This window comes from Anser cygnoides, chromosome 8 (assembly GCF_040182565.1).
Source record: "Anser cygnoides isolate HZ-2024a breed goose chromosome 8, Taihu_goose_T2T_genome, whole genome shotgun sequence".
Taxonomy (NCBI): Eukaryota; Metazoa; Chordata; class Aves; order Anseriformes; family Anatidae; genus Anser; species Anser cygnoides.
Genome location: NC_089880.1, coordinates 27,307,514 through 27,323,348, shown reverse-complemented (window position 1 = coordinate 27,323,348; position 15,835 = coordinate 27,307,514). Strand labels below are relative to the sequence as shown.

General features: G+C 41.8%; 1 protein-coding gene across 5 annotated transcripts in view; it reads right to left on the bottom strand.

Annotated features, from left to right (window-relative positions):
• The window catches only part of ZFYVE9 (zinc finger FYVE-type containing 9), a 78,735-nt gene that overhangs the window by 44,980 nt on the left and 17,920 nt on the right, over window positions 1–15,835 (bottom strand). For 2 of the 5 annotated variants that reach the window (XM_048061912.2, XM_048061914.2), the window contains exon 1: window positions 14,498–14,664. The exons of 1 other annotated variant lie outside the window; for it this stretch is intronic. The gene's annotated coding sequence lies outside the window, so the exon portion shown is untranslated. Of the gene's footprint in view, window positions 1–13,773; window positions 14,046–14,497; window positions 14,665–15,307; window positions 15,490–15,835 lie in introns of those variants that run through there. 2 more of the 5 variants (XM_048061911.2, XM_013176304.3) reach the window with 2 other exon arrangements.

The window sequence follows — 15,835 nt, the reverse complement described above, 5'->3', positions numbered from 1 at the left end:
GGAAAATGATTCTGTTTCCATGACCCCTTTAAAAAGATGGATCAATTAATGACAATTCTGTTTGTGATTTATGATGAGGCCTGTCAACTGGGTCAGGAACATCAAACATATTTCCCGCTAAGCAGTCAGTCATACATTAACCACAAACTTCCATCCTTACCAACCAGGAATGGATCAGACCCAGCAACCCGCAGCTGAACCATGCTGTGCTGTTAGCGGTGCCCTAAGCCAACAAGCCGACGAGGCAGGCGGTCCTCAGGGCAACGGTACAGCTTTGCTATTCCTTGCTTTTATTCCGATCCACCTTCCTTGTTCCATTCTTCCCATATAACTTTGTTACCCGTAACACAGATGAACACTTTCTATCAACTGTTACCAGTTTCTGAAGAAAGCTTTGAAGTATTACCTGGAGGTCCTAGAGCTTTGTTTACAGTTCAACATTTACTCTCAGCAGCCGTTTCTCCTCACAAAGCTCAACGCATAAAATCAAAGCATGCTTACAGATATGAATGTTCCATATTTATACACAAAGCATTTTTTTTTAAATAAATTGTAACATTTGGGTTCCATGAAAAAATTAACCGTAAGCTGACAACAAAGTCAAGTTCTCTTTCCAATAAGAAGTTAACATAAGAGATATATATTAAAACGGAACCAAGGACAAAAAGAATAACTACAAAGGAGAGCCAAGGATACTCACAACAGTGCAAAACCTAGTGATTATCAGGCTTTTCATACGCACTGCTAGAAAAGGATTCCATCACACTTTAAAAAAAGAAAATAAAACACAAATTTCCACCTAAAAACTGTGTTCCTATTGAACATAAGATTCTAAAAGAAGGAGGCCCAGTGTCTCTGCTGTTCCAGTTTGCTTACTTTGAGCATTTCTCAGTTTCTTATCTCTCGTACTGATGGTTGGCTGAACTCTGTCTCCTGCCCTACAGTGATATCACTCAGGTGCTGCTTTGGTTATAACCCTACATGTATGATTTCCCTCAGGAGCTCCAGGAGGGTGTCTGCCAATTACTGCAAAAGCAAAACAGAAATTGAAGAGAAATTTGACAAGCAGAGACGTGCCTAGAATAAAAAGAGGATGAAGAATAGAAGAAAAGAGCTCTAAAAATATAAGATTAGAAATATCTTCCACAAAAAAGAATGTAAAAAATGTTTACAATACCAAATGGAAGGAATCTGAACTAACACAAATTGGAATAGCTTACAATAAATGGAAAGAGACTGAAAAAGCAGCAATTTCAATACTATGTAAAAAAATACAAAGCTCCAAGCATGAAGAGATGCTAAAAAATGCTTCCATCTACTGGCAAGGATCCAACTCTTAACTACACTACAGCTCCTCTATAATGTGCTACCAGTGAGAAGATGTCTGAGTAGGCAGGAATACATCTGCAGCCATTTTAAGGCACTTTATTGTTGCAAGATTAGTCAAATAAGGCATTATCTTAAATGCAAACCCAGATTTCAACGCTGGAATCTGAACTTCCTACTTGTCTACACTCTGGAATGATGAGATGGGAGATTCAGGACACAACGTACAGCGGGCATATTCAGGTCCCAAACGCTGCGAGAATAAAAACCACAACAAGAAACAAATACCATAGCAGGGGCTTACATTAACAGGAAAGTGGTAATGTTAAACAAGAGTGAAAACAGGTAGCAGGGACACATCAATTACAGAGTATGAATTATTTTAATCATCTGATCAGTTAATCTGAAAACTAAGTCCTCACTCATGGAAAAGGTGCGGTTTCTTCCTCACTCAAGCGCTAAAATGTTTGGAATAATGGCAAGGTACCTTGCGCCCAACAGTTTGGCACTTCATAACAGTTCCTTCTCTCAAATGAAGCAGCAACTTTTAGTCAAGTTTCACATGAATATGTGTTTGTATTACTTGTTAAGAATTAATGTAAGTAGAAAGACAAATTATTACCTAGGAAAGCTCCTCCCTCAAAGCAGCCCTCAGACCAGTCTCAGGACACGCTGTCACAACAGCGCCCGTATGGACAGTGCATGTCCACGCTAAATGAATGAAAGCAAGCTTCATTCTCCAGTGCAGTTATCTTTCTGAACTTCATCAACTCTCAAACATCTATTCATTCTGCACAGAGACAGTATAGGGCTGTTCTCTCGTGGGTGCCAAACACAAGAAGGGCAGGCGTTATGAATTGTTTGTGAGCCAGCATTAGCACTATCTGGTTCACACGCAGGAAAATGCCTGCAATGGCGAGGGCTTCAGATTGGGCCACAAATTAAACATTTCAACATGAATTGTTCTCTTAATAAATGAAACCAGCAGCCATGAAATGTGACCAAAAAAAAAAAAAACTTATTTATTAATGGAGACTCAGAAAATAGCAACAGGATTTTTCAAAAATACCTTGTCTAAGAAACACTTCAGGATTGAAAAATTCCATCAAAGCTTGTCTTACATCCATTTAATAAGAAATACTAAAAACAGCAGCAAGAGGTGAGATATAACAAATATAAACAAGACAGTCTCTGCTTACCCTTTTCCTGCACCAAAAAACCATGATGACCAAGTATCGCTTGTTTTATTTACCATAATTCCCTGACGTTCCTCCTATTCAATGCAAATTAACCCAAGAGTAGATTAGGGCATGGCAGGCTATTTTGGTGGAACACAACACTTTGTACCAGCTCCCTACCCACAAATGCTGACAAAAGATAAACTATTTCAGTGTTGCATTGGTTTGTCTTTTTTTTTCCAATCAATTCCACAAATAGAGATGGATGACGCCTAAAGCAGAACACAGTTTCTCTAATTATTTCACTAATGTTTGCATTTTTTCCCTTTACTTTTCCCTGTGCCATTTTAAAGCTATTATTTTCACTTTTGTCTCCAGCCAAGTTTCCGTAAGGAGACATTCACGCATGCCAGAGCAGCAGTAAGGCAGTCAAAAGAGCAGCAACTTCAAAGAAGCCTTGCAGAAAGTATCACAGTCAAAAGTAACAGGGAGACAAGAAAAATTGAAGCAACCTTCCCAACCTTTGTCCTTCAGTAAATAAGAGAAAGCAACCCAACGGAGAAGGACACCTGCTTTATAAGACCTTACAGTAGAATATAAAGTCAATTTCCTACTTTTTTTTTACTATTTCAAGAAGAAAGAAATTGATTTATTTTCTTGACACAAGAACCAGTCTTGCCAAAAAGCCCATACTTTCTCAGCACACTACAGAGGCCGGGCCGTCAGCACCTGGAGACAAGAACCACATGTCCTCCTTATATAACTACTTTCGACTGGCTCGAAAAGTATCCACAACTGGCTCCCTTAAAGAACAAATAGCTAGGTTTACACCGCAGCGCTGCCTTCAATGCATTTTTTTCCAGAGGAGTAGTTAGGTAAAAGAGAAAATCCTTTCCCGAACTTACATGCTCATACAGCTTAATTCAAAATGTAGTGTCTTATATACCTATGTTGTCCACGCTGCTTTACACAACTCTAAGTCTAAAATATTGTAAACCACAAAGAATCCACTCACAATGTATTAAACATTAATTAATATGAAGCCATGTTTCTTCATTTGTGCATGGATTCCATGTAATGTTTTCAATTCTACAATGTGCTTTTTAAAAACACTTAAAGACTGTCATGGACATGTAGCTTTTATTCAAAGATTTGAGATGTTTCTGTATTTGAGAAACAACACTTTGACTATTAGAAGTTAAAGCTTAAAAGATTTGAAGAGTAAAATTATTTAAAGTTACATGCTATGCATCTCAGAGCAGATTAATCCTGTGTTGTAACAGTTTATGAGTTTCTCCTTCTTTCTAATGTAGGGTAGAAGCAAGAACAAATCCCAGACACACAGATTTTTTTTTTCAGATATTTCTTAGGTTTGGGCAATATGGGAAAAACTGACTAAGGTTGCCTAGAATCACTAATTAAACGCCAAGGAACTGTCCTTTTTATAAAACCTCAGGGGACCCATACTTGCAGGTGCCGTTAGCAAGATCTGTATCTGATAATAAAAGCCAGAATTGCCACACAACCAGAATGGGACAGATAAAAAGGACAGCGGGCAGAGGGAAACCGCTTTGCTACCATTTCCTAGCCCATCAATTCTGAGTTGTGCCCACTGGGGAGAGAAGCTGCTAGAAGCAACACAATTTATGCACTCAGCTGCTCTTTAGAGAAAGGGCAGTCTGTACAGAAAAGCAGCCTGAAAGTCTACTGGCACTTTTTACTGAACATCAGTCAATCTGCTACTAAAGCTACCTTTATCAACACGGCTGGATATATCCTCTTTCCAATGCTGCTGTAGTCATCTTTATTCATTTGATAGCTATGTAACGACAGCTTTCTATAATCTTTCCCATATACTCTTTTAATAGGAAATAGCATTGTTAGAGGCAGCAAGCAGTTATTATTTCCCAAATCCTGTGTTTTGCAGAGCTGGATCACCATGTGTCTGAAAATAGATTCAGAGATCTATGAATGTTTCTCTCACACTCCCTTCAACCCGAAATTATCTCAAAAGAAGTAACTTTTAATTCCTACTAGCAATTTATTTCTCCAATTGTACTGACCTATTTATATCACGCTGAGATTAACCTGCTATATATGCATATATACAGACACACACAGACAAACACTAACACATTGTGAACTATTCCTGTCTTGTGAGATGTCGAAAAGTTCATTCCCACATGTTTACGATCAGGACCTACCTACCCTGCTGATGCTCACCGTGCATTACGTCTCAAGTCATTTGTAACGAGTAACTCACTCCATACACCTCGGCACAACCATGGCAACAGTGTGTACTGAAACTGGCTGCACTGCTATTTCTGAGCATGATTCTCATTTACGCTGAGGTCCATTAACATCCTTTTAACAGTGCTGAAGGGACTAGATGCTAACCAACAGAACTGGTGAGTGTCCTGCATTCATATTCACGTTAAAGCTTTTTTTCCTTGCTCCAGTGGTGCAATATACCAACCAGGACATTTGCTCAAAATGTACATTAGACTCAGAAAAGTTTTAGTTATAAAACTAAGTGCCCATAATTCTGTAACATTGCAGTCAAAGGAAATAAAGGCTTAACAGATACAAAACAGAATTTCAGAAAGCATTCATTATTAATGAGTCAAAACATTCTTTCCAGAAATCTTTTGGAGCTCTAATGTCTCCAAATCCTCCAAAAACTCAGATGCAACATTATTCAGACAACCCAGAAAAAAGGTACCTTGGCCACTTCCTCTGCCCACTGGTAAGGCTGTTCATTCTGCACATGCCACTCTTTTCTCTCTCTCCCTTTCAGACTATACTACTATATTCTTGTGTTCCATTCTCTTTGTCTGTTCATCTTGTTTTCCCCCCTCAAACACATTCCTTCCTCACTCACTTCTTCCTGCAACCATTTTCTTTTTCTTTCCCCCTTACCCATGCTCCCTTCCTTCTCTGACATAAGAAATGAGAAACCCCACGTTTCAACCTCACTGTTCAGATCCACTGGTATAAAGCAGTTGTTAATGCCCTTATTAACCATGCAGGCTCATTCCTCACTGCTAGGAATGGTTGGAACAAACCCAGTATCAGTGGTGACATAAATGAAAGTCTTTAGAAAAAATATCTATCAAAAATGTAGAAAAAACATGGCCAAAATAACAGTCAAAACGTAAGATATCATTGTACCTGTCATCCTGCCTTCTACCTATCCTTGTCATCATTTATTGATGTCATGGCACCTTCAGGAATCCAGTTAAAGCCCTCAGCCATCTGCAGTGTGGAATACAACTTGGACGTATACAACACCAGGTGTCCAACACCCAGGATCAGCACAGCCACCTGCTTCCCTCAGGGATCCATGTTTGAAAGCCCAGGTTCAGAAAAGTTTCATTAAATACAGGAGTGCCACTTTTTGCATTTCCTCAAAGTAGATGGTACAACCGCATCTACGAGCCAGCTGTACAGAAATGAAGCTTAATGGTAAAAGAAAAGGAATACAACTACGAAGTGCATTACAGGAGAAGAATGAGGGAGCAAAGACACTAAATATACACATATCTATTGCCCACCAATGTCAAGAAACAAGTTTTAATCCTCATCATAACAACACCCAGGTTCATTCTGAAGGAGTATACAAAAATAAAAATAAAAAATCTATGCACAAACATCCATGATAGGTTAAAACGTATTTTACAGGTGACATTAACTAAAACTAGGGTAAATACAATATAAAGGATATTATGGCAGTAGTCTAATATAATTTCTTGAAAGTGCGAAAGTATGTAGGTAGACTGACGCTACAGTAATGACATTAAGTTACATTAATAAAAGAATTGAAGAACAGCACAATACATGAAGTATACGGAGTTTTTATTCAATCTTCGTCATTTAGAGAAAAATACAGTAAGAAATCCTTACAATCAATGCAATTTGATGTTCCAGTTAAGTGGCTATTTCAACATATATGCTATTTAAAGCAATCTGATAATAGTATAACCTACCAAGTGTGCTTTATGCAAACTTTTAAACTCACCAAATAAAAGATCAAAACCATACTCATTATGAACTAACCAAGATCCCACTCACAAAGCAACCTCAGAACACGATGACCTGTAACGTGCTCTGCAGGGCTATCCAACCCGCCAGCCCCCAGAGAGGAGCTATGCACTGAAGCACTGACCTCAGGAGAGCTCCAGGTGAGTTAGCTGTGTCTTTTGTTACAAAACACAAGTCTCAGAAGCACCCAGCAGCATGCATTTCCATTGTACAGCAGAAAAACATACAATTTCAAAAAGACTGCTAAACATATTCCCAAGAAATTAATAGGCAAAGAGGGAACTTGCCATTTATGCAATCTCAGTTCATATTAAATGTTCATTTATCTGCATTACAGTGCAGATAAGGAATAAAAAATTACATTGACCTGACTGGTTCACTGGGTATAATTAAAGTGGAATATTTTAAACACGTAATTTCTGTGTCCTCTCCACCCTGTTAAGAAACCTCAATATTCCCAGTCTCAGTAACACAAATTAGAAGAGGACTTATGTACTGGGCAAGTGCTCTGTACTACTGCTTATCAACTACTGTATTTTTTATTTCATTTCCTATGGAAATGAAGATTATGGAAGCACATTGTTCACTTATAATTTTTTATACTGGTCTTTTCCCCCAAAAAAAATCGTTCATGAAAATTAGTATCTGCACTGTAAAAACAAATGTAAATGGCTCTTCTCTGAGGGAAAGGCAAGCAGAACTCAGCTGCTCTATGTATTTTTGGCAGCAACCTGCTGGGCAATCAATACCCACACAGCTCTGGAAAAAACAGAATTAAGGTGTTATGTGAGAATGCTGGGGTTACTGCAGAGGAGAAGGAAGGGAAGAGATACTACGGGGCAAAAAGGATTTCAATCTACAGAATAACAAGCTTCTTTCATTCCAACGATGGTAGAACAATATGCTTACAAATAAAGCACCTCAAAGAACTCGGGTACATCTAACATCAGATTCAGTTTATGCTACAGAACTCATTCAACCTACCTTCTAATTGAAAATTAAGCACAGTTCTTTCCACATCCAGACCTTGAAAGAATTTCCCTGTTACTTACAAAATCTCACATAAATTCTGAAGAATTACAGATCGAAAAGAACTGGCCATCAGAAATGAATGTGGTTTTACAATCGCACTGCTTCAGCTAGGGTGATGGGAGTTCCTTTATCAGTCTGCAGGACTGGACCAGCACGCTGCAGTGACTCCACCCAAGAACCATTAAGCACTTTTGAGCATCAACTTCATCAAGCCCAGCTCTCTGTCCTCAGTCTTGCATGACATCAGGCAGGGTACTCCCTGGATCTGTGATGTCCTAAAAAGACAAGTCAACATTGCCCCTTTTCAACAACTAGTGGAGCTGACACAAATGGAGATGTAAGATCCAAGTTCTTCAAGCCCACTTGCCTTTCTTGCTCTACAACACAAGAAGAAAAAACATATATGCTACCTCTTTAGTCACTGCACTTCCCAGTCTGGTGTGAAAACAAATTTGATTTTGTTTAAATTGTTATGCAAAGCTCCCAACCATAGCACTTGAAGAGGGAACACATTTTTTCTTCTGCCTTGTAGCAGGGGCAGGGATTACCCAAGTCACCCCCAGACGGATCAGCAGAGCGCACCTCTCGGAGGTGCCGGATGCGCGGCACGCCCAGGATCAGAATGAGGTGTGGGCACCGTACAGACCGGAGGAATCCAGATCACCGGAACCCGAGCCCCACAGCTTACTGCTGATGGCACCACTCCTAAACCTTCCTCTTCAAATCCTACTATCCAAAAAGTAAAAGCTTGAGAACAACAACAACAACATGAAGATGTTGAAGAAGAAAAGGAAAGAAATGAGAGAACAGTGTCGTTGACCAGGTTAAAAGAAACATAAGAAATAACAGTACAGAAGATAATAACTAAGAAACAAAAAAATCCCAGATCTGGAACCATCTGCAATTTTTGTTCTATAACATCTCCCAGACTTTCAATAATCTGACTGGCCAACACATTAAGCAATACATCTTATGCATATTCACCTGATTTGCCAATTCTTCTTGAATTTATCATCACTTTCTATTTACTGTAAATTCATAGTTACAAATGGCTTGGCCTTCATTTTAGCGATCCTAAATCAACCATCTAGATCACTTGTTGAGTGCAAACAGGCAAAGTCAACATGTATACTGAGTTCAAAGCAGAGTTTTGACACTACAAAACTGAATCTGGAAATAGAAAAGCTCCTCTAATAGTCAGTGTCATTCACAGATAGAGAAGCTATTATGGGATTTAGAAAGCTCTTTGATCTGCTCCTTGCACTGAACATCACCAACTCCTTTTAAGTTCACTGTACTATTTTCTAGAGAAATGTATCAGCGTATGTTCCTCCATTGATAATCTCCTGTGAATTTTCTAACTTATTTCACCCTACCACCTCCCCAGATAAAATTTTAAACTTAGAGTGAAATATGAATGGTGTACTCGGAGCTCATGTATAAAGATCGAGGTCTATTATTTATAAAAGAGTTTCAGTATATCATAGAAGTAAACAAAAACTTTCACATCACAGTAATTTTTAAAATTGCAAGTATCCTGAAGTAAGTATCACTAGGGCGGCTACGGCACTTCAGTAATTGAAAGAACACACATGAATCTCTGACATAGATGTGGCCTAACTTCAAATCATCACCTGGTAGGAAATGACCCCGGATTCTTTGTATGCTGGGAAGGTGGAAGGACAAGTTCCTCCCAGCTACCACTTCACTAACAAAAAAATGACACCTCACTTATGATAAATACTAAATAATTTGCCTTTTTAGGCAGGCCCCCAAATGCTCTCTGGCAAAACTGAAGTACAAGAAATCATTAAGTGAGACTCATAATGAAAGATTACCAGTAAAAATAGTCATAATTTGGTAGACTGAATTTATTTTCTAACTCTTAACAGGGCAAGGGATTTTCTCAACACATGCAAAGGCTCAAAACATTGCCAGCATCTCTTATCATGCCTAATTCCTCTGTCACTAATCATCAATTGCTGGGAAGCAGTCCTAAAATAGTTACCAAAGTGAAACCTACAACACAGAAGTATTTTCATCACAGATAATAGAAGAAAAAACAGCTACAGCTTTTTTTCTACATTAGGCTTTAGTTCTTTTTTCTAGCTACTGCGACCAGCAGTTCAGCTCCGACCCCGCTAACTAACAGGAAGGCGCTAGTGAAGACACATTACTGCTTTGTTTTATATACAAAGCCATACCCTAAAACAAGGTTCAGCACCACTATCAAAAATATCAGTTGATGCCTCAAGCCTTCATTAGAAAGCTTTCCATCTCTGTTACTATGCTGGAACTGAACCAGTAGCAGAAATCTAACAAAACAATTGTAAGAAAAATTAACTGGTGATGTTATTTCCACTTGTCAAGTCCTACTCCACTTCATTAGGCAATCAATCTCATCAAAAATACTCACCAAGCTTCCTATGGATATTAAAAGGCATGGGGGGGGGTAGTATAGAAAATAGAAATAAAAATATAAAGTGGTAACATGTAATACAATTCTTGACAGAAAAACAAAGCTGATGTTAGCATTGCATACCAGAATGCTTCTGGAACCTCAACATACTCCCGTAAATAACTGATACCATCACGACTCCCCCAGACTCATATGGCAGATTCGTAGCTTCATTTCCCATCAAAGTATCAGGGATATAAGGAATATTAACATATAGTAAACAAGATATTTATATATTCTATATACAACATAGAAGCAGCATATAGAGAGTACAGCCATTAGCATTATCTGAAAATGATTCTATATGCAGGTTAGTAATTACTGCTCAAGAACAGAGAGAAGTACAAAATAAATTAAAAAAAAATAAAGTGCAAGTAGAAACCCAGCCTGAAGTCCATGTTCTCATTTGCCGAATGTACAGTAGACACTGGGGATAGAATATGTGAAAAAAAATAATATATGGACACCAAAACTTCAAAAATAAGATAGTCAGACTGACATATTTATTATCAATCATATTATTATTATATCAATCATATCATATTATTATTTTGCACAGAATTTTACACAGAAGCAAAACAATGTTAAAGGTTCTTTAAGCTCTCCTCATGGATCTTTATAACAGAATTAAACTAAGGCAAAACGACCATTGCCATAGTTTATACTTACACTGAAAGAATCACAGAAGCTATTCAGAGAGCACTCTAGCTCCACGCTTTCTAAAATGCAGAAAATCTACAGATTGTGACTCCACACTTGTTTCACATGGTTTATCACTTTTTTCTTTTCTTTTTTTTCTTTTTTTTTTTTTTTAATCTAACAGAACTATGCCTGTGTAAAATTCATTTGACTGGACTTCTTTAAGTTAAACCCCATTTGAGCAGATCTAGGGAAAGAATTCTGAAGGAACAATCTGCCCAGTGTTGTCACCCATAAGCTCCTGGCCACATACTATTTGCCTTTAACCTGTGTTTATAGATTAATAATTACTCTAGTAAAGATCTTTAAAATAGTTTAAATGACCGTTTACAGATTGTCTCTACCATTCATCTTCAGTCTATTTCATGCTGACAGACTAGTAGGATGGCTGTTATTTCTGAAAAATAAGTATTAATATTACACATTTCTACTTATCTTTTCTAGCAACACAACAGCAAAACATCACTGGAAATATTCAGTGAAAGAGTACATATAAACTTTACCCTAAAAGTATTCTTCCTATTCCACCTATCTGCTATGGCAGTCTAAAGAGCAACATTCCTCCTAAATACCCCAAACCTAGCACGTGTGTGATGCAAAAGAGAGAAAACATCATAAAGCGCATTCAGGAAACAAAGACAAAAGCCCTGAGTGCACATTCCATTAATCCTAGGTCACAAGATCTTCAGTGTTTCAAAATTTTCTCTAGAAACTAACATTTAAAGGAATGACAGAGTTTAATACCCGAGGACACTCACACTCATTCCTCCTCAGCTCCTCACCAGCTGGGAACTACACTCTTTAAGATGTAACAGGGTGCATTACAATCTATAAATGTGAAAGGTTTACGAGGAATCTCAACAGCCAAATTAAAAAAAAAAAAGTTAGACTTTGGTTTGTTAACCAGACAACTAAATAGTAAGAAGGAAAATACTTTATTTGTCTGTAAAAATAGAATAATTCTATCTATCAAATAATCATATATATAGTGATACTGGTTGTTTACCTTTATCTCAGAATAATTTTTAACACGTATTCTTTGGATAACAATATAGCATGTTTTGCTCCAGTTGCTAGCCAAATATATTTATATGAATGTGTATCCTGAATTCTAATTTGAGTAGACACTTCAGTAGAAACTACTCTGTAAATGAAGGATTCTTTGTATATCTTTTCAAACTTCCCATCTATTGACATTAATTGACATAATCTTCCCAATGCTGCAAGACGTAACCAACACTTAGAGCCAACACAGAAGTTTTATTTTTAACCTTACTTCTAGAGCAGTTTCAACGACCTAGACCTCATACTTTAACTTAGTTTCATCCGTTTATCCTTGATTATACATTTCTTACCAATACAAAAAGCATTGTAACTGTTTAGTGTCATTGTACTGAAACATTTCTCAACGCATAACAAAAACAACAGGAGGGAAAACTGAGCATGTCAGTTCATATTTCTGATCATTCCAAAGTTCAAATCTCACAAGGAATGACAAACAGAGCACTAAAACAGGCTGTCTTAATTTCTTTAGACAATTTAATCTCGAACACATTAAAAAAAACACACAGTAATTTTCACATAAAAATTTCTAAGTAGTCTATAAATATACAGGTATCTTCCAACAGTGTTCTGGATCAGATCCCTGATTCATCAGCACACATACTAACTGCAATGCAATTTTTATCCCTCATCTTATTTTCTGTCAAGAAACTGACACGTATTTGAAAGATTCTCACCTTAATGCATCAAAAAGATTATTCTGATCAACAAAATATGAATACACAATTTATTCCAAGAGACATTTCTTTCTGGCCAACTTTTATTCAACAGCAAAGCTTTTGCAAAATAATTTCAAGTAATTTTTTCACAAGAACCTGTAAACCAGAAAACTAGCAACCTCTTTTATGCTAAAGTTCGCACAGGACAGGCCACAACAGACATTAAAAGCTTATCATTCCTTGGCCACAAGTTTTAATACTGCTTTTTTGTTTAGTTTCTACCTTTGTTCCCTGAGACAGTCACAGCCAGACGTTATGCCAACCTAAAAAAGCCACTCTATTTCACGTCAGCCTTAGCCCCAGGCCTCAGATCCCAAAACATGTGTTTGAAAGTATTTAATCCCCAGCCTAATAATTGTCTCAAAGCTACTCCAAATATCAGGACTCAGTACTGCCGCTTTGGGGTGTTTTTTCTTCCCTTTTCACACACCAAAGAAGGCACCGTAAAGCAACAGGCCACTGCAGAATCCACCGTAATGTGTCTGAAGATGTAGCTTGTTAGATTTAGATCAGAGCTTGAATAAGAGGGAGACTTGCCTGATTTTAGGCCCTTTTTCAGCTTCCATTTCAAATTTTCCAAACCTCTGAAGAGACTTTTATTTTTGTCACTCTGGGTCTTGTAGTTCTGTATGGCATGCCATAAGTTAAAAACCAAACAAACAAATAAAAAAACAACAACACACCATTGGTTTCATACGGTAACAAAGGATTTCGATGTTGTTTCAACCACTGGAGGTATATCTAAAATCTGGGTTCATTCCATGCAATTGAAAATGATTTGTTAATAAAAGTTAATTATGTTTTAAAACATCACCTAGGCAATAAAATTCTACCCCAAAAAAATAAAAGCTTTTATTTGAGTGTCTTTCTTATTTTATTTGTTTATGTAGGGCCCCTTCCAGTTTTGGATTTGGCCTGAAACAAAATATTGAGGGCAGTGTCATTCTGCAATTCTAATCTAATACAACCATGCTTAATACAAAGACTGCCAGATCTTGAGATTCCTTATTCAGTCAACTTCTAATATCTGAATTGAATGAAAGTATGCGTAAAAAAAAAATAAATAAAAAGCTTTGTCATAAAATAATCAGGAATATCTATAAATAAACAAGATAGTGAACGCTAAAGCAGAAAGTCTCCCAATTCCCATCTGCTACTTGTTTCTCAGCCTGGTTAAGAGATGAAAACAGCCCTTCAGCCACCCTCCATCATGTGCACCTATCTAACCGTAACGTTTATGAGCAAGTAACTAACCCACCTCTGCAAAAAGCCTGACACGCCAAAAGTGCCGGTTAATCCCCGGGTGAGATCTGACCACAGTGGCACTCATTAGAGATGTTACAAAACGCATGCCGGCGCTCGCCCCATCCCCCTCCGGCACTACCACCATTGCGGGAGTGACTTGTTACACATCGCGATGAGCGAGTAACATTCAGCGCCCGGGGCCGGAGCAGAGATCAGGCCATAAAAAGGGCACCAGATGCAAGCAGGGCTCCTCCCCTCCCCGGGCTGCGAGCCCAGGCTGCCCGCTGGCTCCCTCCGGGGCAAGCCGAGCCGAGCCTTGCCCCGGCGGCACACGGGGGGTCCCGGGGAGGCTCCGGCTGCGAGCCGCGATGAGCAGGGCGAGGGCTCTTCGCCCTTCTGCAGGAGCCTCAGAGCTAAGGGGTCGCCCAGCGCAGGCACCCGGCGAGCAGCACCCAAGGACAGCGGGGAGGGGGGGGGGGGCTCGCAGGACCGGCCGGGGAGGGCTGAGAGGCGATCGCCCCTCTCCCCTCGGCGGCGTGCGGGGGCCAAGGGCGGCGGAGGGGAGGAGGCACCCGCAGCCCCCCAGCCCCAGGCCGGGGCGGCGGCAGCTCGGGCCGAGGCGGCGGAGCCCTCCCCGCCCGCGGGGCCTCGCTCCGGGCGGCAGGGGCCTGGGGAGAGGGGTCCCCCGGCCTCCCGGGCCTGGGGGCGGACGGCTCGGCTCGGCTGGGCTCACTCACCTCGGCAGGCGGCAGGCACCGCCGGGTCTGCATGGCGAGGAGGATCCCCCGGGGCCGCGCTCCGCCGCCGCCGCTGCTCAGCTCCCGGGCGGGCCCCGCAGAGCCCCCTGCGAGCGCTGGAGAGAGGCCGGCGCCCGCCCTCCCCGCCCGCCAGCCGGCCTCGCTCGCTGGCTCCGCGGCCAAGGCCGCCGCAGCTCCCGGCAGCCAGCGCCCCCTGGCCGGCCCCAGAGGCAGCGCACGGCACTGCGGCACCGCCGGGGAGGCAGCGCCGAGCCTGCCGCACCCCCGCCCCGCCGCCTGCCGCGGGAGGGGGTGACCCGGCACCGCCGGAGCCTGCCCGCCCCTCAGCCCCGGCCAAGCTCCCGGGGGGACCCGGGGGCACACCGCAAGGCAGCCCCGGAGAGGGCGAGGCGGGGGGGACCGCGGTCCCCCGGGCGCTTCGCGGCGAGGCGCCCCGCAGCCAGCCGCACCTAGGGGCTGGCTGGGAGCCGTCCGTGTTTTATCTGTTTTTTATTTTCGTATTTCGAGAAATAATTTCTCCCCCACACACAGCCAGGGCCGCCGTGTCCTGCGCGGGCACGGCCATCCGCAGCCGGCTGGAGAAAGGCACAGCCACGGAGCCACCTGCTCAAAGACACGCAAAGCAGGATTCCAGAGGGAGAAAAAAATAAAATAAACCGTACTCATTCCTCACAGAAACTGACTCAAAAGTGCAAGCTGACAGGGATATATATGCAAAACCACTACTCAGAGCCTCGCCGATTCTTTCATTAAACGGAGGGAGCAAGGAACCACCTCTCCTCCCCTTACCCTGGCTGCAGGCGCCCAGCAGCCCGTCTGTGAAGGAAAAACATCCCCGTGTGCGTGTGCGACCCGCTGCGGGGCTCGCGGGGCGAGGGGCGGACGGGTCTCGGCCAGCCCCGGGCTCCCGCGGCCGGCTGTGCCGCCTACAGCCGCCCCCTGCCGGGCGGAGGGCTCCGGGGGCTGAGGCACGGCTGCCGCCCCCCGGGCGCCTCGCCCCGCCGCCTCACGAACGCCTCAGCCGCGTGCCGCCTCGCCGGGCGCGCGCTAACGGCTAACGGTCAGTGGCTAACGGTTAACGGCTCACGGCTCGCGCCCCGCCGGGCTCTGAGGGGGAACCGCCTGTGAGGGCCGCCTCAGGGCGCCATGTCACCCCCGGCAAGGGGGAACGGCGGGTGTTGTGTTCTGTGTTCTCTTCGTTCACCAACAGCACATTTTCAGGTCTTTGCGCTTGCTGGCTGCCAGTTTCCAGGAGTTAGGCTTCTCCACTAGCTTCCTATGTACAGCGCTGAATAAGGTGTAATGAGCCCTGGTGGT